The sequence below is a fragment of the Stegodyphus dumicola genome, chromosome 4, assembly GCF_044657685.1.
Source record: "Stegodyphus dumicola isolate Sdum_Otavi_A_Nest chromosome 4, ASM4465768v1".
In the NCBI taxonomy this organism is placed as follows: Eukaryota; Metazoa; Arthropoda; class Arachnida; order Araneae; family Eresidae; genus Stegodyphus; species Stegodyphus dumicola.
In genome coordinates, this window is record NC_140771.1 from 203,467,953 (window position 1) to 203,494,476 (window position 26,524).

Below are 26,524 nucleotides of genomic sequence, written 5' to 3' on the forward strand. Positions count from 1 at the left end.
ACCAAAATGCACACTCTTGTTTTAAGAGATTATAAAACTTTTGCTGTCATTCCCTTCTTTCCATCAATTAGCTATAAAGTTGCACGTTTTTTACAGAAATTTATCATTCGGGTCATTTATTCTACCATCAATAAAATACCGAGTTTCATACTCAAGGTCTCCAATCCGGATATGAATTCTTTGGGTATTTACAGGATTCCTTGCCAGTGTGGTTTAATTTACATTGGTCAAACTAAGAGAGCCTTAAAATTTCATGTTAAGGAACATGAGGCGTATGTTAGAAAAAAGGAAACACACAAGTCTTCTGTTGCCCAGCATTGTTAGTCCGAAAATCACACTTTCAATGTTTCTGCAGCCAAAATTATTCATAAAACATCTTGCATTGGCGGACTAGATTTTCTAAAGGCATTTCACATTCAAATAAACTTTCTGTTCTAGTTAACCACCCTAATCCCAATCCATCTTTACCTTCAGCCTTTAACCCTTTCCGGCACGCCACTCTTTAAAGTTGGAATTTAACCAAAAAAAATTGTAGGCAGTCTATTTAGGCCTAGGAGAGAATGGTATAATTTTACAAAGGTTGCACAAACCGTTTCCATTTTGTGGGTGTGTCCGAAGCGAACACACTGAACCACACGAGCTGCGATAGGTGAGCATTGCTGTGAATCACATATTACAGTAAAATATTTCGTCTATGATTTAAAAACAGTAGAATCTGATCTCTGTAGCAGATTTAGCATAACCCAAGGTGCACCACGGGAAGGCCTGCTACTCTACACCCCCCCAAAAAAACGGAGAAAAAAAGAAACTCTCATTCCTTCGCCAATGGTGAGGCCTCCTCGAGCCATTTACACAATCTTAAAATTGATAAGAAAAATAATTAAAATACTATAATATTTACAATTAATTACTGACTAGAAAAAAATAATTATTAAATATGTATAGAAACAAAAATCTACATAAATCAAAACTAAGCAAACTACGCACAATGAAAGCAAGAGAAAAAAGAGTCTGCTCTCCCTGAAAATCAAATAGCTAAGTGAAAACAAAGCATCGGGGTCTTCAAAACCAAAAACAGAAAAGAATACAAACAAATATAAATAAATCTGCGCTCTCAGCCTCCCCCGTGTTTGAAGCATGAGACCAGATTCTGTGACTCACTCCCATGTGACAGGCGCTACCAGTACGGTATGTTCAGTCCGAACACACCATACACCGAAGGCTTCACTATACGCAATATTTCAAACATAAAAATTGAAAGTTTTACAGAATAAGAAGATTAGCTTACGAACAACAAAATTATATAAATATTTTTTCATTGATATTCTTTATATTTAAAAAAAATCTGAAACATTTCTTTGAAAAATCAGTGTCTTTAAAAACAGAATATATCTCAACGTTAATGATTTGCTTGTGTATTTCTGCCATCTATTATTCATAAAAGAGATTAAAAGTAACCATTAGTGTAGTTTTCGTGATATTTATCTATTATTTTCAATGTCTAAAGAGGGAATATTTTTGGTGTGTCCACACCGAACACACTGCGCCGGAAAAAGTTAAAGAAATTATGTTTTAGTTCTGGTTTCATCAACAGATGGCGCCAGTAGCTTAGCTCCTGTCCAGTCTTTCTTATCTTACTATATCTTATCTCGTCGGCAGTTTCCAAGAGATTCTGAGCTGGGACAGCGAGCGTGACAGTCGCACTTTGGTTTTCAGCTTTTTGTTGTACTGATTTTTATCACTTTGCAGTTTTGTTACCTTAGGGTAACCAAAAATGTCTTTTCATAGGACTCTGAAAACTGATGATAATCTTAGTGAAGTTTCGGATTCTGGCAGATCGAATATCTCTACGAGGACCTTCCCATTGCGAAAAGAAGATTTTGTACGTACTTCGGAGAACCGAATTGTAAGGAAGAAGAAAAGAACAAGCAAAGAGATAGATAAAGATGATAGAGCAGTAATTGATCACAAAGTACCGAGATTAGTTACCCTCAAAACGGAAGAATTTGAGGAACAAATTAAAATCTTTGGTTATGATGCTGTCTACAAATACGTGAAAGAAGAATTCCCGGGTTCGGATAAGAAACTTTCCAGACAGAAATTTGATCCAGGTTCTTCAATGAATGTAGAAGAAGCCAAACATTTCATCAGGAATCTCACTGAAAGTATTCTCAATGCAAGCCAACTGCAAATGCAAGAAAACAAAAATGATGCTGAAAAGAATCGAGTAATCAAAGAAGGAGAACAGCAAATTGCTAGAAAGACTGCTAAAATCACTGAAACTGAAGAAAAAAATGGAAGTTTCCTAAGAAAATCGATTTGATTCTCTCAAAAATGCTCAAAATTCTGGAGGCAGCAGTGAAGAATCGCCCCCGCCCATCGTTTTTCAGCAAAGCAGAATTAATTGGTCAGAAGTTGACGAACTTTTTAGAAGAATCTGCAAAGAAGAATTTGAAGCAAATTTAAAGTCAGCTGCGATCTATGTAAATGTTAAAACTATAGAAGATCATCGAAATAATTCAAAATTGCTGAATGATAGAAGCATTTCTTTTCACACCTATTTATTGACAAGCAAAAAGCCACTAAGAGTCATACTTGAGGACCTCCCTAATACAGTAAAAGAAGAAGCAATCTTTAATGATTTGGAACAAAGAAAATTTCCTATTATTAAGGCTAAACAATTCAAAAGAGTAAAAAGAAAAGATTTTGAAAAGCTGACAATTTTTCTCTTAGAACAGAAGAAAAACAAATCGGGATATGCTATCCACTGCCTGAACAACATGTTCAGCTTTAATGTGAGAACTGAAAACTACAATCCCGAAAAGAGGCCGATACAGTATTTTAGGTGGCAGGAGTGGGGCCACTCTCAACACCTATGCAGTAACCCAGAAAGGTGTTGCAAATGTGGAAAATTTCACCGAAGCAATGCATGTACATTGAAACAAGAAGAAAAGCCTAACTGTATCTATTGCCATGAAAATCACGTCAGTAGCTATCGTGGATGTATTTACTACAAAAAGAAATTTGAAAAGAAAAATGCTAAAAAACTTCCCCAGAAACAAGTAGACTTTACTCCTAATGATGAAGGACATCCCGAAATTGCCGACTAAGGCTCCTGCTGAAGAACGCAGATCTCAGAAACCAATTATAAATGAAAAACCTAAGAAAACCATTCAAGCACCACCTGAAGATATTAATGCAGCATTTAATTGGATTCAAGATCGAAGTATCAATAACTTCCTCAAAAGACTTATTGACTGTATACAGAAAATACGCGCCACTAAAATCCACTGCCAAGAAGCTTATGTTTGGATTCAAAGCAGTTTCAATGATTATGAAAATAGTTGATGAATATAAGTAAAACTGCATCTGTGCACTTTATGGACTTTTTGAATTTTCACCTCTTAGTTCTTTATTGAGTTGAAGATTTAATCTATTAGTGAAGAAATCACTGCTAGAATGGCTTCGCAAGTTGTTTGATTTTTACTTTCCCTCACTTTACGTACACTCAGTACTTGCTCTGGATTCGCCTTTTGGAGGGGCATATTGCCCTTATCTCCTTATTTATCACCGCCTGAGGGCACACTTTCAATTAGGCAGTTAAAGCGGTGGATCCGCTATATGCTGCCAAAAACCATGCATAACTGATCTGGTCTGATCTTATCTCGCTCATTTACGCTGTTGCAGCTGAGGATGATGGTTCGGTAAAACCATCGAAACTAGTCCTGTGAAAATTTCAAAATATAACACTGATTTTTTTTTTTTTTTTGTTTGATTTCTGGATTAATACTTGTTCCGGCGTTTTATTATACAGTAAGACCTCGCTTAACGCTGTTTCGTTTAGCGCTGTTTCGGTTTAGCGCTCTTTTATTTCAACCCGGGGATTCTCCGAAATTGTGCGCAGCGCTAGGTTTCCAAATAACATATCCGAAACAGTGTAGTTGTGTTTCTTGCTTGGTGGACGCATTTTTATCATTTGAAACATTTGTTGACATTATTGTAAGTTTAAATTTGTATAATACTATAACGATTAATACAATGACAAATATTATGATCTTTAGTTTTTATCATGGGTGATAATAAAAAACAGGAAAAGAAAGCAACCAGAAAAAGCATTTGACTGGAAACTCAAATGCAAGTGATTAGAAGATTAGATTCTGGTGAACGTCAATCTCAAATTAGCGCTGCATTGATTTTGGAAACTTCAACAATAAGGACAATTCTTAAGAATAAAGAAGAAATACTGTCATCGGCAACTGCAACTACGTCAAGCTCTGCAACTAGAATTACCCGTTCTAGAAATAACATTATAGAGGAAATGGAAAAACGACTGTCTATATGGATTGACGACGAAATTGAACGCAATATGGCATTAAGCCAATCTATCATAATGCCTTCTTAACAAAAAGGCAGAAAATTGGAAACCCAGAATAGACTGAATGATCTGACTGAGAATTTTATTTGTTTTTAAAAGTATATGCGTTTATATTGTTTTTATTTTTGTAAGAAATAAATGTTTGATTTTATTTTTATTAAAAAAAACATTATTAAATTTAATGCCTAACCATTTTTTATCCGTCTTCCCCTAACCCCATTATTTACATGTTAAGATAGCCTCGCTTAGCGCTGTTTCGCATTACGCTCTACTTCGATGGAACGTTTCCCCCGCGTTAAGCGGGGTCTTACTGTATCTTAATTATAGGTACCCTTTCATTTATTCTACTATTAAAACTATTTGGATACATACATCAGTACAACTGAATGTTAATTGCTGCATTTATTTTAGTGTATTAATAATCCCTAAATATTATTAGCTAATGTCATCCATCACAAAGGATAATATTTTATAAAGCATTTATCCTTATGCATTAAATTATTTCCATATTGTTAATTCTCAAATTTTGCCGCAAATGTAAGACTTTTTTTTTTTTTGTCATTGACTTGAGAAAGAAAATTCAAGGTATTTACTTTTCTTCTTTCCATTTTTGCTTTTTCTTTTTAAATGTAAATGCAAGTCTACTAATCGTATTTTCCTTAGAACGTCGTTCACAAAACATTTCTGCTCTTAAGCCTACTTTCATATTATTTGATTTACTCAAATAAGTAAACAAGCAAACGGTTAAGTTTTTAAATTATAAAACAAAAACATCAGTCTGGCGTATATTTTAAATAAAACTTTTGTGAGAGTGATCAGGCATAAATCAATCTTCTTCAGGAGCATAATATTTTTACAATAAAGGTTAGAAATGATAATAATTTTCTTGGAAAGTAAGGAGCGGAGCAAAATAAGAACGAATATAATGTCATTTTTCGAGAGAAACAAATGCAGTTTGAAAAACTGAGATGTGCAGACAGAACGAAAAGTTTATCGCCTTAGATATAAAAACTTGTTCATAAATAAATTTCTCTTTTAGAAAAAACTCTAGTGACTATACTAAATGAATGTATTTGGAAATTTGTTTAGCGAAATCGTCTTCGGTCTTTTTTGACTATTTACTGAAGTGATGTGATAATTTATTCTAAAATGTTTGAGTGTTGTTTTTTAGCTAAAGAAGGTCTTATTACCAAAAATGAAACCAGTGCTTTGAACATGTGTATGCTGATTCCTCTCCTTCCTATTCGACACTGAAAATAACGGCTGAAACAATTTCCGTATGGGCAAAATCAGTAGGAAATTATTTTCGTGAAAGTCGGACACTGGAATCAAAGACTTCAGAAAATACTGCCCGTATCCAAGAGGAAATATTGAGTTGCAATAGATAAAAAGTCAACAAGATAGCAAAAGGACTGGGTATACCTAAAAATATTATTTTGAGCATTCTACATAGATAATACAAGACTTCTTAAGATGAGCAATCAGATGTTTTTCAGCAATTCAAAAATAGCAACTTGCGAATGCATACAAAACTGTATTTTGACTGCAAGTTGTTTAAGTATATATCCTTTACATCCGCTCCAAATTATCATTATCTGTTCTGAAAAATGAAATCTGACTTTTCTGTGGAAAGAGATTTAATGATGGTGACGACGTTAAAAGAGCAATTATGGAACATTTTGAGGAAGAACCTTCAAGTTACACATTTTTTCATGGGCCTAGCGCTGTTCATTAAATGATATGAAAAGTGTATGAAGACACAAGAAAATTATAATGAAAAATAAATTACTAATACTTTCTTTATTTCTTTTAGACATATGACAGAAAAACACGTTTTTAACTATTTATGTGGTGTTAGTTCGAAATAATTTGAAAGAACTGGATTGAAATCAATATCTTTAATTAAAATAATTTTTTGGAGGAAGAAGTGGCTTCAATGAAATCCACTTTATCAACTAAAGAATAATTATTTAAAAGTAAGAAGATTTAAGAAAAATTTATTGAAGGTATTTGTTCCTACTAAGCAGTTTATTGTATTAAGAGGAAAAATATGGTTTATTGCATAAATTGGTTTATTGCATTAATAATGTTTATTGCATTAATAATTTTTATTGAATTAAGTGGATAAATGTGAAGTATGTTTTAGAATTAAATTATTGTATAATTTTTAAACCTACTTGGAAATAAATATTCCTTTTTCTCTCGAAATGAGCTTAGGTATTTCTCGTAACTACCTAGTGCGCATTATATATTGCTCAGGACTAAAGATGATTTCAAAAAATCATAGTAAAATTAGTAAGCATAGTAAAAGTTTTATGTGTGAGGTTTTTCTTGAAGACCCGCTACTTTATAGACATATCTCCGCTTGCGAAAATAATGAAAAGTGGTTTTAAATTAAATAACAAGAAATAAATATTTTAGTAAGTATGTAGTGGAAAACAGAGCTTATAAAATTTAAATTTCTCTTTTTTAAGAGCATTACTATTTGTAAAAAGTGAAGAATAAGATACATCTGATTGAGTGTACTTCCGATAGAAATACCAATGTAGTTGAAAGTTTCGAGACACGAAGTTCGAAAGCTTTAAAAACTGCAAATGATATTTACATAATAATTTGTTAGAGCATAATGATTTGCATACATCATTTACAGCTTTTAAAGCCTGAAAACACATGTCTGCTATGTTATCGCCATGTGATGATTTGTAGCCGCTTCGTTTTTTACCACGATATTTCCTACGACGATGTTCAAAACTGAGATGATTTTAACCGCTTTATTTTCGACGACGATATTGTATTCTACGATGTTTTCGAATTGGGATGCTTGGCCTTGCTTTCTTCCCCCCCCTCCCCCATGTTTTCCCACGACATGTGTCCCACGATATGTGTTTTCCCACGACATGTGTCCCACGACAATGTGTTCGCCTTGCGTTGTTTTCTCCACGAATTTTCATCCGCGATGTTTTTGCTGCAATTTTTTCGCGGATACTGATTTTTCAATAATTATTCAACTTTTTTGATGTTTTCATCTATTTGAGACTGTAAAAGACGATCACTTCTGGGTTCCTCATAAGGTTCTTTACATTCGTCAGGAAGTCAACCCAATAAAAAGTATTAGATTGTGGTAGCTTTTGATTAAAGTTCCGTACTCATTACGCAGCATTCCAGTGATTCCTTTGCTATTTTTCATGCTTTAGAGAAAACCATTATTAATATTCTTCGTTCAACATTTGAATCTCTCACATATAGTCTTCTCTGAAGCAAGTATTAAATTGTATAGAAAATATACGATAGTATTTCGGCAAGTTAAAATATCAAAATTATAAATACAGTCGCGCGCATGGATATTATGCCAGAGATAGCCCCAATTAGTGTTCAGCAGTTTTGCTGGAAGTTATTAAAAATCAGTCCTTAAACTTGTAGCTACATTGGGTATATATCTTTGTTTGTTTAAGTTTAGAGGATAATTAATTAATGATTACATATAAAATGACTTTTACAATAACTTATACGACAGCATAATATTACATATTTTTTAAATGATAGGCTTTCTTAGGTAATAAACGATATTTAAAAGTATTTTCATGAATGTTAGCATTTAATATACTTTTTTGTTCCTTTTACAAGTAACAAAGTTAAATAAAATACACAGCCTAATCAGCTAAACAATGTTTTACTCAGATAAAGCTTTACAATTTCAGTTAAAAAGAATTTTACCATAAAGTATAAAACTGAAAAGTAAGTTCCAAAACATCTAATATTTACAATAGCTTCAGAATCAACCGTTCGTTTTCTAACATTTTTCTAGTATGCCGTCGTTTTCTATTATAATGCCATAAAAATAGTTAACAGAAATAAGCAATGTGATCCCTTAAGTGCCGATTCGCGTGACACCGGAACAAAAACATCACGTCTCTGACATATAAAAAGAATTTTAAGAGAATTTATGAAATGTGAAGAATATACAGTTTTATAAACATGATATATATGAAGAATTAGTTGAGGTTATCTGTCATTTTTCTAAGAATGGACTAATACTCTTCATTTTCGTAAACTGTACAAGAAAAGGGATTATCTAATAGAATGCTAATGCAAATCAAAGAATTGCGTCACATGGAAATGCACGAATTGTATACTATGATAAAGAAAAAATTCTTCTCAGCAGTAGGAAGCTTCACATTGAATGTAAAAAATAAATGAAAAAATACCATCTTGAATTCTGTATCATTTATACTGAGTAATATATTAATGGTATACGTAACATCTGACATAAATAACACTTTAAGCGAGTTTTTCTGTTACTTTAGCACGCAAGCTGACAAATATTTCAATTTTTAATTTTATCACGTAATACATTGCATTAAATAAGTAATTGAAGTACTAAAATCCTAAAATATGAACGCATTTTTGTTAAGTGAATGAGAAGTATGTGCTTGAATAATATTCTAACAAATTACTTGGTGAAATTTATGATAGTCACCAAATACGTTCTAGAGCGATGGTTTCACGACAAGGGTAGGTGCAAACGTTTCGGAAGTACTTTGTGAGATTTGATAACAAAAAATGTAAGAGTTGGCAGAAATACTACTCAGTTTTGAAACTGCTTTTTTTAACTTTAAGAGGTTTACGAAAGTAAATATGCAGACAGGTTGGATGTTAAAGAAAACTGAACACTGGGACTAAAAGTGGTAATCTCAGACTTAAAAATATTGAACTGTGCAAGGTAAACCAAAATAATCAACCATCAAATTGGCCAATAAAACACTCATTTTCTGAGGTTTGTAGTTTTTCTGAGGTTTGTCAAATTGCTTACATCGTTTAAAAAATATATTAATATATTTAAATAAAATAATAAATTTAAATAAATTAATATATTTAAATATATTAATGTATTTAATTTAATAATATAGATTTTAAATAATATGTGCAATTTTATATTATTTGCACTATCATACTGTAAAATGGTGCAAAAATATACAAAGGTACTACACTACTTGCATATTTACTGAGGATAAGTAAAGCATAATAGTTTGATATTCACTGTTCTAAAGTTTTCCTGTTAAACCTTTTAATACAATTAAAACCTATTTTTACGAATAAGAAGCATTCAAACATTTCAGTTGAATAGTAGGAAATGAAGGTGAATAAAATCAGTTAAATATATAAGTATTAAGCACATATCTATCTAGTGAGTTTTTTCTACTGTTTTTATTTTCCCTTACTGCGTTTCCTGCATTTTTAGAAGTAAGTGTAAAAGAAATGTTCCTCTTGGACAGAATTTTTTTAATGGACTAATCTATATATTCCATTAAGAATCATATGACCTAAATAACAGGATGCTTTTTATATCGAGAACACATGACATTTATTTTCTCATAACTTCCTCTTATAAATTGAATTAATAACAAGAAAAGTGCAAATATAAGCCATTATATGTTCAGTGCATGTATCGCATTAAATTCTTATTAGTTACCGAGCTCGTATGCTTCATGAAATCTTGTAAGCATATACATTGAATATTATAATAAATATACAGACATGCAAGACTATAATGTACTCTAAGACATGTATTTGATATAGATGAAATTTTGCCAATAGTTTTGTGTACCATAGCGTATATGTATATACTTTCTCATTTCTAATGCAGTTATTTGATAGAATAGTGTTCTGTTGACAATAGTTTTATGTACCATAGCATGTATGTATATACTTTCTTAGTTCTAATGCAGTTATTTGGTAGAACAGTGCTTCGTTTATAAAGAGAGTACTCATTCTTTGGCTTAAACGCTACAATTTTTAGAATACTAAGACTTAAAATTATTTATTTCCGTTCAAACATAACGAACAGGATCCAGTGAAGACAAGTAATGTATGGAAGTAATGTAAGCCAGTTAATGAAGCTAATGCATGAATGTATCTCTAGGTCTTTAGCTGTTTGCTTAGCTGTAACAGGTCCGTTCTTACATGATCTTGATGTTAAGTTGAAAAGTTAGAAGATTTACACAGTAGCTTTATAACAATTTTTGTGAAATAATAAGATCCGCTGCCTAGCAACGGATTTCAGCTTGCGCCACCTGTGATCGTTAAACCCTAGTGTGAATGCTTCCTTGCAGTACAGTGAAGATTCTTTACTCATTTGTCACTGCTCCACAATTCCGTTTAGTTAGAAATAGATTCGATGAGTAAGAGATAAGTATCGGATTTACTAATAGTAAAATCCTGATGTTTCACTTATTTACTCCTGCCTTGTTCTGTGATCCTACATTTGTAGAGACGATAGTTAATTAGACGAGAGAAAGGGGAAAAGTCATTTATGTCTTCCCAGGATTCGAAATATGGATCTTCCAATTGCTTGTTGGACGTAATAAAGCATATACCGTAAAAATACACACATGCGAATACAATAATCATTTATGTTCTTCCATTCTTACAGGGTGACTGAAAAGAGGCACAAGACTCAGAGGATGAAATTCTTTTCAACGAGACATCCACCACATTTTACGTGAGGCTTCACTGCAGATTCTATTAGGTTTTTCGGGACGGTAAACGTGGAACATTGATTATTTATGATCCAGGATTTGAACCACAAATCTGGATGTGTTTCCGTTTGAACCCAGGGACCCGCATGGAGGAACGCGGAAATTCTCTACCCATTTCATTTCAAAATACTGTTATATACAGTTTCTGCTTCAAGATTATTTCTAGTTGTAATGAAATTTTGACAGTATATAGAAGTCGAGCGGTAGGCGCCTGTAAAAGCCAAAAAATCCTTTTCGATTTTGGTATTTGTTTCAAAAAAAGAGAGAATACTTTTAACGAAAAGCCAACCATGCGAGCAAGCAGAAGAACTGAAAGAGACCTGTGAATTACGCAGAAAGCTTTTCGCTGTAGGAGGTAAATGGATGCGACAAGTTTGGGGCAAAAAAGTTGATTTGCAGCATTGGCGCCATTTATGGTTGACACATTCCTTGAACTATGATGCAAACAGAAGAGTAGACAAACATACTGTTTTCGTAACAAACGTTATCTCGGTGTGTGATGTATCACGGAGAAATTCACACGGCGAAACTTGAAGAGGAAAATGACCTATTCGTCTTTTTATTTGGGGGGGGGGCTGTAGAAAATATGTGCGGGGCCTAATTTAATTGTTATTTTTTAATAATTGGTTCAGAAGAAGCTGTAGTCGATTGCAATGGAGAATTATATTCCGGTGAGGCGTAGTTGAGTCAGAAGGTGCCTTTAACTAATAATTAGATCTGGGGTTAAATAGGAAAGTTTTGGTTAGAAAAGAGGCTTTTGTTCTGTTTTAGAAGAGACTATTCCGGACTCATAGAATATCGGCTTCTGGTTCCGACTAATGATGTGGTATGTGTTCCTGTCTTCCGACGTGTCATACAGAAACTACTCCGAACTGATATTTGGCGTGAAGAAGTAAATAGCTCCACTTTACGAAAAACTCGAATGTTAAGTACAGTAAGTGATGTGTTAAGAACAGGTTTTATGAATTCATTTGCAGTCTGACGCTCGGCAAGTTAACCTTCAGCATTGTATTAGTTTGTTTTAGCTTTCGGATTCCCGTATTCTGCTCAGTGTAAGTACTTTTCACTTCCTCCTTGCATGTAGTCATGATTATGGCAAACTAAGTGATTTTTTTGTGAGTTATAACGTGGTACTTAAAATCTTACGTTAAATTTGTGAATATGTTTTCGGGAATTTAGTCCCGAGATTAGGATAAGTGTTATTTGTATTTTTATTTCAATAACATCATCAATACGTTATTCCAGCTGGAGGAAAATGTATAAAAAGGTAAATAATTTTGTAGCTGAGGATAGGTCTAGGATGTACGTTTATTTAGGATTATGTTTTCTGTCCACAACAGTTAGTTAAAGAATTATAAATAGGAATATGCAGATCAAACCTCAGGTTAATTATTTGCGGTTGTGTTTGTACATGATTGTCAAAATGTTCATAAGGAAGAAAGATTAGATATTGTATTTATCAATTTTTAGTACTTAATCATTGTTCCCATTTCTCTCTTACAAACCAATGCATATTTACGTATAAAAAATTCAAACAGACGATGAATTTTCGTTAATTAATTTCAAAACCAACTAAAAACTCGCCGATGTAAAATTCGCAGAATCGGTTTCATTTTCTTTACGGTTTCGCTTAAATCGGGTTTTGGTTAATTCAGTTAAACGAGATTTTACTATAATTTAGTATAAACATTTTCTGTTTAACAGAAATATAATGCTTAGTGTCTCTTACCAGTGAAGTACGCTGGCATATCTTTTCGTAATGTATAATGAAACATTTATTTTCGACAACAGTTATAGTAGAATTAAAAGAATTGTCATCCATTGCTGATATACAGTCCATTAGAACTTTATGTGGTTGTAATCGAACCTACCAAATTGCCTGGAAATGATTCATTTCGTTATTTTGACATATTTGATTGATACACTAGGGATTATTATGCCGCACTTCACATGCAAATAAATCCTTACTTAAGATTTAATTTTCTCTCAACAACACGCTAATTTGGGAACAAACAGTTCGACTCCGGCAGATAACAGGATTAACGAAATTAATCTCACTTGGAGGCTAATCCTTCTGCGCCTTTGTTTAGTAAGTTCTCCATGGTTGTTCATCTTGTTAGATAGTACTATCACCAGTGATAGATTTTAAAGGAAAATGATTCATGGGGCAATTGGCGGTGGTAAATATCTCTGGGGAAAGTTGTAATTTAAGAAAGTTAATATCGTAGGAAAGCGACGTTATCTCGTTTAAAGAATGAGTCAAAATTTTATGTACCTATTTGAGGTAGATTATGTAGTTGCCGTACCTGAGAATGCTTTATGGGCTTTTGCTGCTGGAGGTATCAATAATCATCGCGGGAAATGATTCGCATGTTCTCATTAGCAGTTAATCTTCCCAAGTTTATCTGTAAGCTGTAATTTATTTTATGTTTTAATGAATACCAAACGACTTAGCAGAGAAAGCTTTCATTGCCTAAACTCGAAATGTTAATATTTTATCAAATATTCCTAATATATAGCTATAAAATTCATGGCGGTTCGAAGCACTCTTTGCATTATTAAAGTAGCGTAAGGAACTATGCATGAAATGCACTAGAAAATTTCAGTTTCAGTGTTAATATGCTGTAATCATTAATTTATTGTTTTCTGATGCTTATTATAGAATACCCATTGCATTGATCTGGAGCTCACATTTCTGATATTAAATATGAAGATATATAACTAAAGAGTTTGCAATTTAATGGAGAGTTTCGCATTACTTTTGCGGATTTTAAATTAAATCAAAATTTTTATTCGGATCAATGCTGGTTGTTTAGTAGTCATTAACAATGTCGAGAAATTTCTTTGCGTAGTCACATGAGCGAATCTTGATTTCTTACGACTGGGTAGTCACTGTGATAAAAATTAAAATGGTAAAAAAATATTCGGCAGTATTAACAACAGAAATGTGGTAAATGCTTGTTTTACTGTGCCCGCTATCTCAATATTGAAGGTTGTAAACAACGATGAAAATAAATATATGTGAATTCTTCAAATGGAGGTACTTATCTTACTTATTTTTAAATTATCATCAACCATAGAATTGCAGATCTGGTCTTTCTAATGATATTAAATAGAAAATTTTTTTCATTACGAGAAAGACAGGCACAGAGCCTCTGTACTAACAGAAAATTGTTGCACAAATCAATTTTTAAAATCAACCTCAAGTCTGGTGTTTCTCATTACCTTAAATTAAGTATCAAATCAGTGTATTCTCTTTCTTCTTCCATCCTTTTAGGTCTCCTAAAAATAAAGGTTGTTGTTTGTGAATAAAAATTCAAATTACTAACAACTTAAAAGTAGTTTCATTTACTCAATAAGTTTCCCCTAACTCCTGATTTCTCGTAGCTTCCCGTGTGTACAAGAAGAAAAAAAATGGTGCTCTTTATATAGAGAGCTCTGTTCTTTTTGGAATTGAATATATTGCTACACCGTTCTGAGAGCATATGAGCATCATTCCATTTCCAAAAATATAGCTAAATTCTTATAGTTCAATTCATCCACAAAGCTCTGTGAATAAGCTAGTTGCATGACATTTTTCGTAATTATGTGCATGTGTAACACAAAATAAGACAGTTTCTCTTGAAAGTTTTTAACGAAGGAGATCTAGCTCTCGGAGAGGTATTTACTCAATTTAACAAAAAAATAAAATAACGCCCAAAACAAATCGTTGAAACATAAATAAAATAATGCATTATAAAATAAAATATATAGAAAAAATTCAAATTTAATAAGCAGAAATTCTTGCATGATCTAGTACTGAATTATAATAGTCAGCAATTTGCCAGTAACCTTTGCTCAATATTCTATTAAAGAGGACAAAATTAAAACTATAATCCAGCTGTAAATCTGTTTCAGAATTTAGAATTATATTTTTGAGAAAATAAGAGCCCTTAAAATGTAGTTTATCTCTTTCGAAGTGTTACTTTGAATGCTTGTAATCAAAGGAAAATGCAATTTATATTTTCTTACGTTTAACTGTTATGTTTGTTTAGTAAATAATTAACATGGAATAGCCTAAAAGTTAGCCTAATGTTGAAAAACTTTTGTTGTTCAATCCAGCTTACGCACTTTTCTAAAGGAACCTGAAAAAGTTAGCATTTGTTATTAAACATAAATATTTGGATTAAAATGTTAATCTTCAAGGTAATTAAAAGTATGTGTTATGTACAATTAAACTAGTCTTTAATTAGGAAGGATAAAATTAAAATATTAATTGGTTGCATAGCTATAAAACTAACTAAATTTCATATAGCATTCAGTGACTCTCTCTATAGTATAGCTCACAAAGCATATAATTGCAACCTAAGCCAGAGTTCCAGCACTGAGTGATTATCAAATATTATTTATAAGTACACTGCATTTCTGTAACTAACTGCTTTTAAAGCAAATCAGTTTTCATATGCTTGCTGCGATTATTATTGGAAAAGAAAAGTACTGTGGAGTACCGTTTATATGAACCTTTCAAGTAAACGTTAATAAACGACGTATTAATGAGAAAATCATATAAACAAAATTTTAATTTATGAAGTGAAACCTGCATAGCTACACAATTTGGATATTACTAAACTTCCAGTGAGATTGCATAATTTTCACATCATGCTTTCAATTTGTTTAAAATATTAACTATGTTCAAAGAAATTGAAAAGTAATGTGTTGAATAAATATTTAATCAACATTAATATTTCCAAAATTTAATAATTTAAGCAATTTTTATAATAAATATTTTAAAAATGGAATTAAAACAGATTTGATATTTTTAAAATCGTAAAAATAAAAATTTCTGTACGCAATTGCGTAAATAGTAATAATAAAAATGTCATACATTTATTTGAATTACCATCTTGAATAAGTAACATTTTTTTCTCCAAAAGCATGCAAAATAAAGCAATTTTTATAAAACAGAATTTAGTTTTTTAAAGAAAAAGTTTTTAATTTAATGGATGGGGAAAAAATGGAATGGAGGGAAAAATATCAAGTAATTTTGGACTGTATTACGTGGAATAAGTAATAAAAGATGATAGCTTACAGAGGAATTCCTTGCATATTCTCCGATTTAGTATATAGTCGTTAGCGGGTATCCGCCGAAAACGTGGAGGCAAAAAATACCGCGGATGAAAACGTTGCGGAGTAAACAACGCAAGAAAGAAACGTCGTGGTACAAACCATCGTGAGGGAAAACATCGCAGTTCTCAAACATCGTGGTACAAAATATTGTTGCCGAAAATAAAGCGCTTCAAAAACATCGCAGTTTAAAAACATTGCCGTCAAAAATATCGTGGTAAAAATTAAGTACCTACAAATCATCGCATGACGATAACATCACACACATGCGTTTTCAGGTTTTAAAAGTTGTAAATTCATGTTCATATAAAGATCATACAGCGCAAGAACGAGAGAGGAATTCTTTTGCTTCTGTATTTCACACATTTGAACGAACTAACAAATTTTTGCTGAAAAAAAAATAAGAACGAATCTTAAGCATTTAAAAACTGAAAATGAGTAGAAAATTAATGCAACTTAAAAAGCTTAATAGAATTTTAAATTATATAGTTAAATAACAAAGGTCATTAATAAATTTAGCTTTTTTTATAAAGTTGAACTAATAATTTTTCATGAAAAATGCAGTCTAAAAATGCGCAGAAAGAAGAAGATAAATAACTGCATGAAGTTACCTCTATAAAAATTGCTTAGTTAATGATCAAATTATTTTCTTTCACATTTATTAATCTGATATTGTTTTGATGAAAATTACATATTGTTTTGTTTCCGTTTATTCTTAAAGTGTCGTTAACATTTTCATGTATAGCGTGCGATCAATTTTTTGGATGTAGATTTGTTAGTTATCACGAAAGTCACTTACATAATATGCCACTATGCGATTTGAAAAACGCATTATTGTCATGCGATGATTTGTAGGTACTTTATTTTTTACAACGATATTTTCGACGACGATGTTTTTAAACTGCGAAGTTTCTGAACCGCTTTTTTTTCGACCACGAGATTTTACACCTGTGATATTTTCTTTTTGAGATGTTTTCTTCCGCGATGTTTTGTACTTCGTTGTTTTCTATTTGCGTTGTTTTCTCCGCGACGTCTTCGTCCGCGATATTTTTGCCGCGATGTCCGGCTGTGACCCGTTATCGCGTGACGTTTTTGCGGTCACCTTTAGTCATACTAACATCATCCTGGCCGACCAGCGTTTGTTATATCAGTTGAAATAAACCTTAAACTAGTCGTAGTTTAAAGTAAAATTTCCATAAATGCAAAACTTAATTAATATTTAGTTAAAATAATGTTTGTGAATCTTAATTAAACCCAAAATTTTGTCATAATCGTTTGTTTCTAATAGAGAAAAAATAGTTTATGGTAACTTAAAACAATAACTTAGTTTATAATGATTTCAGCAAAAGCAATTACTTTAATAATAATAGCAATAATAATAAAAAAAAATTATGCGGAAAATTTAAACATTCCTAGAAAAGTATTATTAGCTCTAAAATATTGAACATTCAAATACATGTACACTTTTTCTAAGTTTTAATCCCTCGTCTAGACTGCTTTTGCAAATTCCATAAATTTATACTTTATATGAAATCTATGTAAATTTGTTTATGTTTTATAACGCACTTATTCTCAATAACAATAAGGTGGTTATGATTACTTATTTAAAAATGTATCACATAACAGGAAATAAATTTTAATACTGTCTTTCTGGGAGTTAAAGCTTCAATAAGAAGTAAAATTATAATTAAATATATATGGCATTGCTCGCTATTATTAATTCAATTTCAGTAACTTTAAATAAAATTTGGTTTTGAATTGTTGAATATTTAAATTTTTAATAGAGTTTTAAGTATTACCTTACACGTTTAAATTTAGGATACGTTTGCAAAAAATAATTATGAATTTAAATATATGACGTTAAACAAATAGCGCCATAAATATAGCATAAACAGGTTATAGCGTAAACAGGTTTATTTCCATTTATATTTTAACTATTCGCTGACGAGTAATTCATTGTATTATACTGCATATTATTTTTAGTGTACAATTAAATTCTACAAATGTTATATTAATATTGCTCTTCATTATTATTTGTTTTGATAAATAAAATAAACAATGATGCACAATTTTTATTTCTCCTACAAGGTAATAAGAAGAGAGTTATTAATCAGAAGTAGTATTAGTTTATGTAACTGAAACTCGAGCTCTATTGTATACTATTAAAGCTACATTTTTTATATTATTTATTTACTATGTGCTGCGCCATTAGGTACTATATGGAAAAGGAGGGTTGTCTCGTAGAGAAGTTTTTAAGGAAAACTGGCTTGTATACACGTTACACATGGGGAAAACAAAAAAAATCACCCATGTACCCAGCCTGTTCGCCGGGACTCAAAGCCCAGACAGAATTACCATTGCTCAACGGCTTTTACCGCTCGGCCGCTGGTGAGCTAACATAACTTTATATTAGAACCATTTTCTCATATAAGCAATTCAGTGATATTTTACAACGGAGCAGAGAAACATTTATTTAGTATTATGCTGCCAGATTTTAATATGTATTAATATTAATCATCTGAAAGGCAATAATATGCAAAATTAATAGAATTGTTTCTCACGTGTTAGATTATCGTCGTAATTGAGCGCATTTTAATAAAACATAGGTTGATATGATAGAAACACAGATATCATACAGCAGCCTCGGCTCACACACATAATCGTTTGAAACTTCAACAGCACAGCAAGGTCAAATCCAGAGGTTGCAAGATCGAAAAAAAGGAGACTAGTAAAGATGTATGGTTTCCTTTAACAATCATGCATCTGTAATAGCGGAATTTAATACTGGAAATGAAGCAATTTAATTCTCTGCTACAGTCGGTTCCAGTCTTCTAGTAATGCTCACTTAAGGTCCTGGAGAATTTTGGCAGAAGTAAGGCGAGTTACAATTGCCCTCCCAAAAGCGTTTTATATATATTCTATAAGGACTAGATCCAGTGATCTGGCTGGCCAATCTGTCTGATTACTTCCCAAAATCCTTACTTCTCAGGAAATCATTCACCAGATAAGCTTTATGTGAACGAGGATTGTGGTTCATAAAAATGAACTGTGGCCAAATGCACACCCTGAAATGAGAATACAGCAAATTCGGTTTTACCCGAATTTCATTTAATACGAATTCAGCATACGTATTTCATTCTCTTGTTTCAAGTATCATTTTCATTAAACATGAAACTTGGGCACCGGAGAAGATCTGCTCAAGAAATAACAAGAAGAATTTCAGTAATATAGGAACAGGAAGTCCATATTATTTCGAGTAATAGTAGTGATATTCAATGCATACGCAAGCGTATGCATCGTTTATTGTCAGAAAGTGAAAATCAATAAAATATTGTTATCTGTAAACCAGACTTTTTTCTTGTTTGGTGTTCATGTTTTCTTTTTCTTTTTTTTTAATTCAAATGTAAATTTATTTCAGTATATTTTCATTACGTACTATTACATGTGTAATTTGCTGGAAAAAATAATAAGCTTAAAACAAATATCTTCAGTTCTTTAATTGATTTTGTCAATTATTTAGATCTGGAAAAATTTTACTTTTCTTCCATAGATACAATATCTTATTTTATAAGAATTGTTCTGAAACGTACTTTTCAGGAACGTTTCTGTTGTGTAATGGGACTTGCAGTACCGCAAATTTACGCACTTTAAGTATTCACTGCTCCGTATAAAGTCCAACTAACCACAAAATTCCAAGGCTATGCGTTATCAGTGACATCTTCAACTGCGAAAAAAGCAGTAAGAAAAGTCTGTACTTAGAAAGTCTGTACAGTAAGAAAAGTCTGTACTATGAAAGCCTTGAAGATGCAACTTTTTGCATTATTGGGATCTTGTATGGATACTACTTTAAACGGACTGCCAAATTTTCATATCGTAAACCAAGAGATAATAACGTATCTTCACACTTCCTAGAGCACTTGACGACGAATACCGGGAACAAGGCGTTCTCCCAATCATAGCAACAGCAACTTCTTTCATTTGCAATATGTTTCCAACCTTTTCAGTCTCTTCAAATTTAGTAATAATCATGTTCAAATAAATTTTCGACATTGGCTCAGTTTTCAAACCTTTCAAACATCGATATTCTCTTACAGCAGCTAACATTTTATTGCATCTATTATAAAACACCATGACTTTTAAAATTTTATTTTGCCTTTTCCTAAGAGTGAAATTTTAAAGTTTAACTTATTTTAGTATTATAAAATGTGACTTAAAATTTTATATAAATTTTAAGCGACTTATCATTTAGTCTTAGTGAGTAAGCACAGAAACGTTAGAAGGGTGTAAAAGACCCTTTTATATTAAACTCAATAAGATGAACAGAAAGCACTCCTGGTGATTAAAAAGTTCGCCAGCACTTATACCGAGAAACTCAATGTCGGAATTCAAATGTAGAACTAAATTTGAATAGCTAATAAACAAAGGATGCACAGAGTAATTTCATAGCGAAGTTGGCTCGAGATTCACTGGCATAACTTTGACCAACGGCAAGAAGCAACGCCCAAAACAGGAACTCTTACTTAGAATAGCGAACCTAGTAACATGATCTTCAACCGGCAGAAGACGCTCTGACGAAACGACCTCAAAACTCCACTTAAATGCTCGCGAACTAATTTGCATGATGTTAGAAGACTAGAAAGAGAGAAGTTAAAGTAAAGATTTAACACTTAAAGTAACTGTAATGTAAGTTAAATGAAACTCACATAGTAAAAAATGATGTTTCGCCATTAATTACTGATATTTTAAAACGTTCTTAACTTGCATAACATCGTTCCTACATTGCATGAAAAATACTGTTTAATGGTTGAATGTGTCTAATGGTTGAATCATTATTTTAACTATTTTTACGTATGTATTAAACTTCAACAAAATGCATCAACCCAAATAGGTTCTGCATAGGTCTGATTAGAGTCACTTTATATATAACAACCTTGTAAAAATGATTCCCTAATATTGCGTAGTTTACTTCATTTGAAAATCTCAGCACAAGAAATTATTCCATTGTAATCTTCCAAATCTTTTTCGGATTTTCTATAAAATTCAAACAAATTCAACTAAAAGCATAATGTAATCGGCCAAGTAAAACTTCTGAAACTTCCTTAATTAACAATTTGAAATTATTCCCGAACATTCGGATATTAAACTCGATACAGATCTATTAAAAATATGATGCTGAAGTATTCTCACCTACATTGGAATGCGTTAGTAAAAATCAACGTATAGAGTTTTTCCAACTGGGAAAAAAGCATAATACTCTTTTTTAATCTAAGATTTGTTAAAGGTGCCTTTTCTCAAATTACCTAATCCTGAATTTCAAGCGGTTTCATTCTTAAGCTACGTTTCAGAAAGTTGTTAAAAAAATCAATTCATTATCAGTTCTGCCACCTTATTAACCTCCATCGTAGTATTCACAAAAGAAGAATAACGCTTCAACGCTCTAATTAATTAATTAATTTGGTTCTTCGGGTCTGTTTACTTACTTCGTTTCTATTAGCTAAGGAAAGAAGTTTCAGTAAAACGGAAAAAAATGTAGCGTTTCACGCCTCTTCTTAAATATATTTTCGCTCCAAAGCTCTTATAAATTTTAGACATCTAAGAAATTATCGATTCTTTTTTCTTTCTCAGCCTGTTAAATTTACAACTATCTTCTCTGAAAGTTTAAACTATTCCAATTAATGAATTTTTGAAGATGGGATTACGATAAATATTAAAAAGTTTCGAAAATCTTCATTTCTCTCCAGCTGCTCACAGAAATTTTGATCAAAATGAAACGGGAAAAATGTTCTCTTATTTTTCTTTGCTTAAAATGCGAATGTATCGGGTTGGAGGATTTGATATCTGCTATTAAGAAATGATTCAGATTCAAAAGCGTTTAGTGAGATTTAACTATCTCTGCATTTTTTGATAAATTTTACTTCGAAGAATCATTTCGTCTTCTTTTTCACCTATGCAACGTAATTGTTTTATGAGAAAATAAAGTTTATTGAGAAACGTAAAACCCAGGCATTATTATATTATTTTTGGAATCAAAATTGGACAATAACTAAACGGGGAAATAAAATACACACAATATCGAATAACTTAAGCAACTTATATTTTGAGGTATTGCATTGCTTGGAGTACAACAACACCAGTGGAAGACATTTGAGAATATTGTTTTTTGATAAAACTTGTTAAAACAGGGAATATGCAAAAATCCTTATTTTCTCCTTATCTTCTTCATATTAAATGTGATGTTTGACACCATCATATTAAAAACTGTTGCTTAAATAGATGCTTAAATCATAAAGTGAACGTTTTTCGTTAAAACATAAGTGCATTTTCATTATTTAAGATGTTATCTCAGTTACCAAATTCTTTCATTCAACTTCCTCTGGCTGCATTAAGAACTATCTAAATTCATGCCCTAACTAATTTTAGGGTAAGTATTGTTGATTGCGTTTACATCTGCCACCTAATTTGCTGTTCTACCACAAACCATTTTTGCGCCATTAAATACGTTGTGGAGTATCTTATATTAATTAAACAGTTATTGCGATTTTAATCTTTATTATAACTTCTCATTTACGTATACCTGACCATAATGCAAATTTGCTGTTTGAGTATTTAAGCTGAGATTTTAGAATCTTGAGAGAGAAAGAATGTTTCTGGAATCACGCGCAACGTGGTTAGTATCTGACACTCTAACACTTATAATTATTCGCATTTGCCGTCTGCCGATAATTTAAATTCGACACACCGTAAATCATTGAGCCAGCTTCTGTTGTGCAGTCTTAGACTTTTAAATTTATTGACTGTTTGCTTAATATCTAAATTCATTATTTCTGTATTATTTCAGTTTGTCATTCCAAAAGCTCTGGATATTGTAGCACAAAGTCACGCTCTTTATATTCAAAATTCTGTTTAAATAAATAGGTTGCTTACAACCTTTAAAAGCCTTTTTCTAGTCCCATACATAAGGATAACTCGTTTCACATCTGTTAGGGTTATAAGACGAATGTATCAGTACCGTATAAAGTGAAACCCTATAAATTACTTGGTTGATGTCTGAAATAGCTGTGCTGAAACCAATATTATGTTTCAACTGGATATTCTCCATGCAAATCGCCAGCTACTATAATATAACTCATTTCAGAATGACGTTAGAAAAGGGCATTTTCGTGAAACTGTTTTTGAATCCTCTGTGTATACTAGTCGTAATATAATGTGTCACAAAAGTGAAAACACTTCATAACCTACGATAAAACTTAAAAAATTGAAAAAGAAATTTTAAAAACATGCATTTAAATTTTTATTTATTTACTTTTTAAATTAAACTCTCCTTATGAAAATATTTTTAATGCTTCTGAATTATTAAAAGGTATATAGTTTGGTCAACTAAGTTTATATACGATGCTTTAATTTACCATCCTTCAAATTATCAATTTCAAAATATCACTAAAAGCAGAGACACAGATGCATATAAAAGACTTCTATTTATGTTCATTAAGCAAGAGAAAAACAGTTAAATTCAAACAGAAACTTGATTCCTCATAATGACTTAATTTCGTCAATACTCATGATAGGCATATTCACAACAGATTAGTTTAGATTCCTTAATTACTTTTATTTATTTTCTTACTGGAGTGTAATGAATTAATGACGCAAAGTAAACCTTATGAGGTTTTCCTCGATCTGGTAAAGGTTAATTAATTCAAAACCCCTAATAGACCTGGAGTGAATTATTTCTATGTCTGGAAACGACTACAAAGTCAGAGAAAGGTTTAAATAAACTTTTTTATTTAAACAGAATTTAGAATGTAAGTGCACGCTCTCGTGTAACAGTAGCCACATAGCTCGTGGCGACGGTGTCCACCGATAACATCGCGGACGAAAACGTCGCGAAGAAAACAACGCAAGGCGAAATCGTCGTGCTACAAAACATCGCGGGAGAAAACACTACAAAGAGAAAACATCGCAGTTCTAAAACATCGTGGTACAAAACATCGTCGTCGAAAATAAAGCGGTTCAAAATCTTCGCAGTTTAAAAACATCGTCGTCGAAAATATCGTGGTAAAAAATAAAGTATCTACAAATAATCGAATGACGATAACATCACAGACATGCTTTTTTCAGGCTTTAATAACTGTAAATGGATATTCCCGTAATGATGTAAATGTAAAGAATGAAATGTAATGTGAATAATGTGATGTAATGTGCATGATGTAAAGAAGGATAATTTTTACTTTCGCATTATTTTATTAACTAATAAATTTTTGCTGAAAAATAAGAAGGAAACTTAAGCATAGAAAATAAAATGCAACTTATAGATTATACTTTTCATGAAAAATTAAGAGTGGAATATTAAAATTATTTATTAATGGCCTTTGTTAGTTCTATTAAGTTCTATTATTCTATTCTATAAGCCTTTGTTAGTTCTAAATTCTATTAAGTGGTATAAGTTGCATTAATTTTCTATGCTTAAGTTTCCTTTTTATTTTCTCAGGAAAAATTTATTAATTAATAAAAAATATGAAAGTAAAAATTATCCTTCTTTTCAACCCCCAAATCATTATGGGAATTTTCATTTACAGTTATTAAAGCCTGAAAAAAGCATGTCTGCGATGTTATTGTCATGCGATGATTTGTAGATACTTTATTTTTAACCACGATATTTTCGACGACGATGTTTTTAAACTGCGAAGTTTTTGAACCGCTTTATTTTCGACGAAGATGTTTTGTACCACGATGTTTTAGAACTGCCGATGTTTTCTCCCACGATGTTTTGTAGCACGACGTTTTTGCCTTGCGTTGTTTTCTCCTTGGCGTTTTTATCTGCGATGTTTTTTCAGCGATGTTTTCGGCTGTAACCCGTGGTGATGTATCTTAACAGAACAATCAAATTCAAGTTAAAACGTAGAATTTTAGCCAAAGATTGCACACACCTTAAATATAACCTCAGTAATTCTATTGGGGTATCAAAATCAAGTGTTGGTGGCGATAAATGTAACGTGTAAACTCAGGCCAGAAACACACTGTGCCTTAAAGTTCAAAAACTTCAGTTAAATACTTTCTAATTCATTTACAATCCGCTGAGGAAACGGAAGGAAGATATTATAGTAAAGGCTAAAATTGTAAATAACTGGTTAATTTAAATAATAACCTTATATTTTCCCTCAGCAGATTTAATTTAAGTAATCGCAATGAAGGTATTTAACGACCTTGCTAAGATTTTAAATTCTAAACTTAAAACATAATCCAACGTTTACAAAAACATGCGTTTAAAAGTCTAAAACTAAATTTAAAATTTTATAAAAGATTCGTCTCTCATAGACATAATTTTATGTCATCACTAAACTTAATTTAACTCATCATCTTCCAGGCATCCGAAAGGAAAAATATTGCAACACATGTTTTTAACATTTTGCATCTTTTCTACAATCACTTTCTCTCCGCTGCTCTCCAATATTGCACTGTATGCAAATGAGTGCGAAAAATGTACAACATTTTCCAAAACTACCTCCTCACATAAATAATGCATGTTAGTAATTTAGACACACTAGGTCTCAGTCCCATTTTAAAACTGTACCTAATGCGCTAAGCTTAAATTTTATTATTTATTTCTTCGTGCTGGTTGAAGGACCTAGCTTTTACGTGCTCAAATTCATTACTCTAGCTTTTCCTTTTATTCCATCTATTATCACTTGCTCTAAATTATCATCGCTTGTACTCAAATGTAGCGTACAAACATCAGAACAGTTACTTTGACGAAACAGTAAACAGAACATTTTACTTTCGCAACACAGTTGACAAACGTACTTCTTGAAACATTTAAAATTAATTTACATTCAAAACATTACTCAGTTTGCACTTTACATCATAATGTACAGGATTTGCTTGGATCTATTCCATAAAATTGAGAGCTGCCAAAATTTTCTCCAAACAGTTTCTTGGACTAAAATCACACTATCTTGTTTATACCAGAAACTAAATATCCTTCAGATAAATCCATAGCTAAATTAAAAGTTTCCTGCTACATAAAATCTGAGATGTTCTCGCTTGAGGCGAAAACTGGACATAGAAAGCAACTGTTGTACTTAAGATATAAACCAAAACTGAGTATTTAAAGAAAATAAATTTACTTAGCTTTTGCTTGGGTAATACTCCTGCATTCATTTATCCACAAACTCGTTCCTGGAAGAGTACTTTGTTGTGTGCTGAAAGAACTTTTAGCGAGGTCGTTGATTTCCTAAGGCGTCAACTGGAAATTTGCTCTTCTCGGCTCTGTTCCGTATCCCTCTGGACTTACTTTGTGACTGTGAATTCAGCAGGCCGTTTCTTTGCTACTGGATGTGCCGTAGGAAATCTCCTCAAGATTGCCTCGAACTTAACCAGCTGTGGTGGCTCGTCCTCCATCCTTTGTTTGCCTCGTGAATAGCGCCCAAACTTCTTTCCGTATTTCCTCTTTAGTTGAGAAACGATGTATATCCCCATAGCCTTTGCTGATTACTCGATTGGTCATTGCATCTGC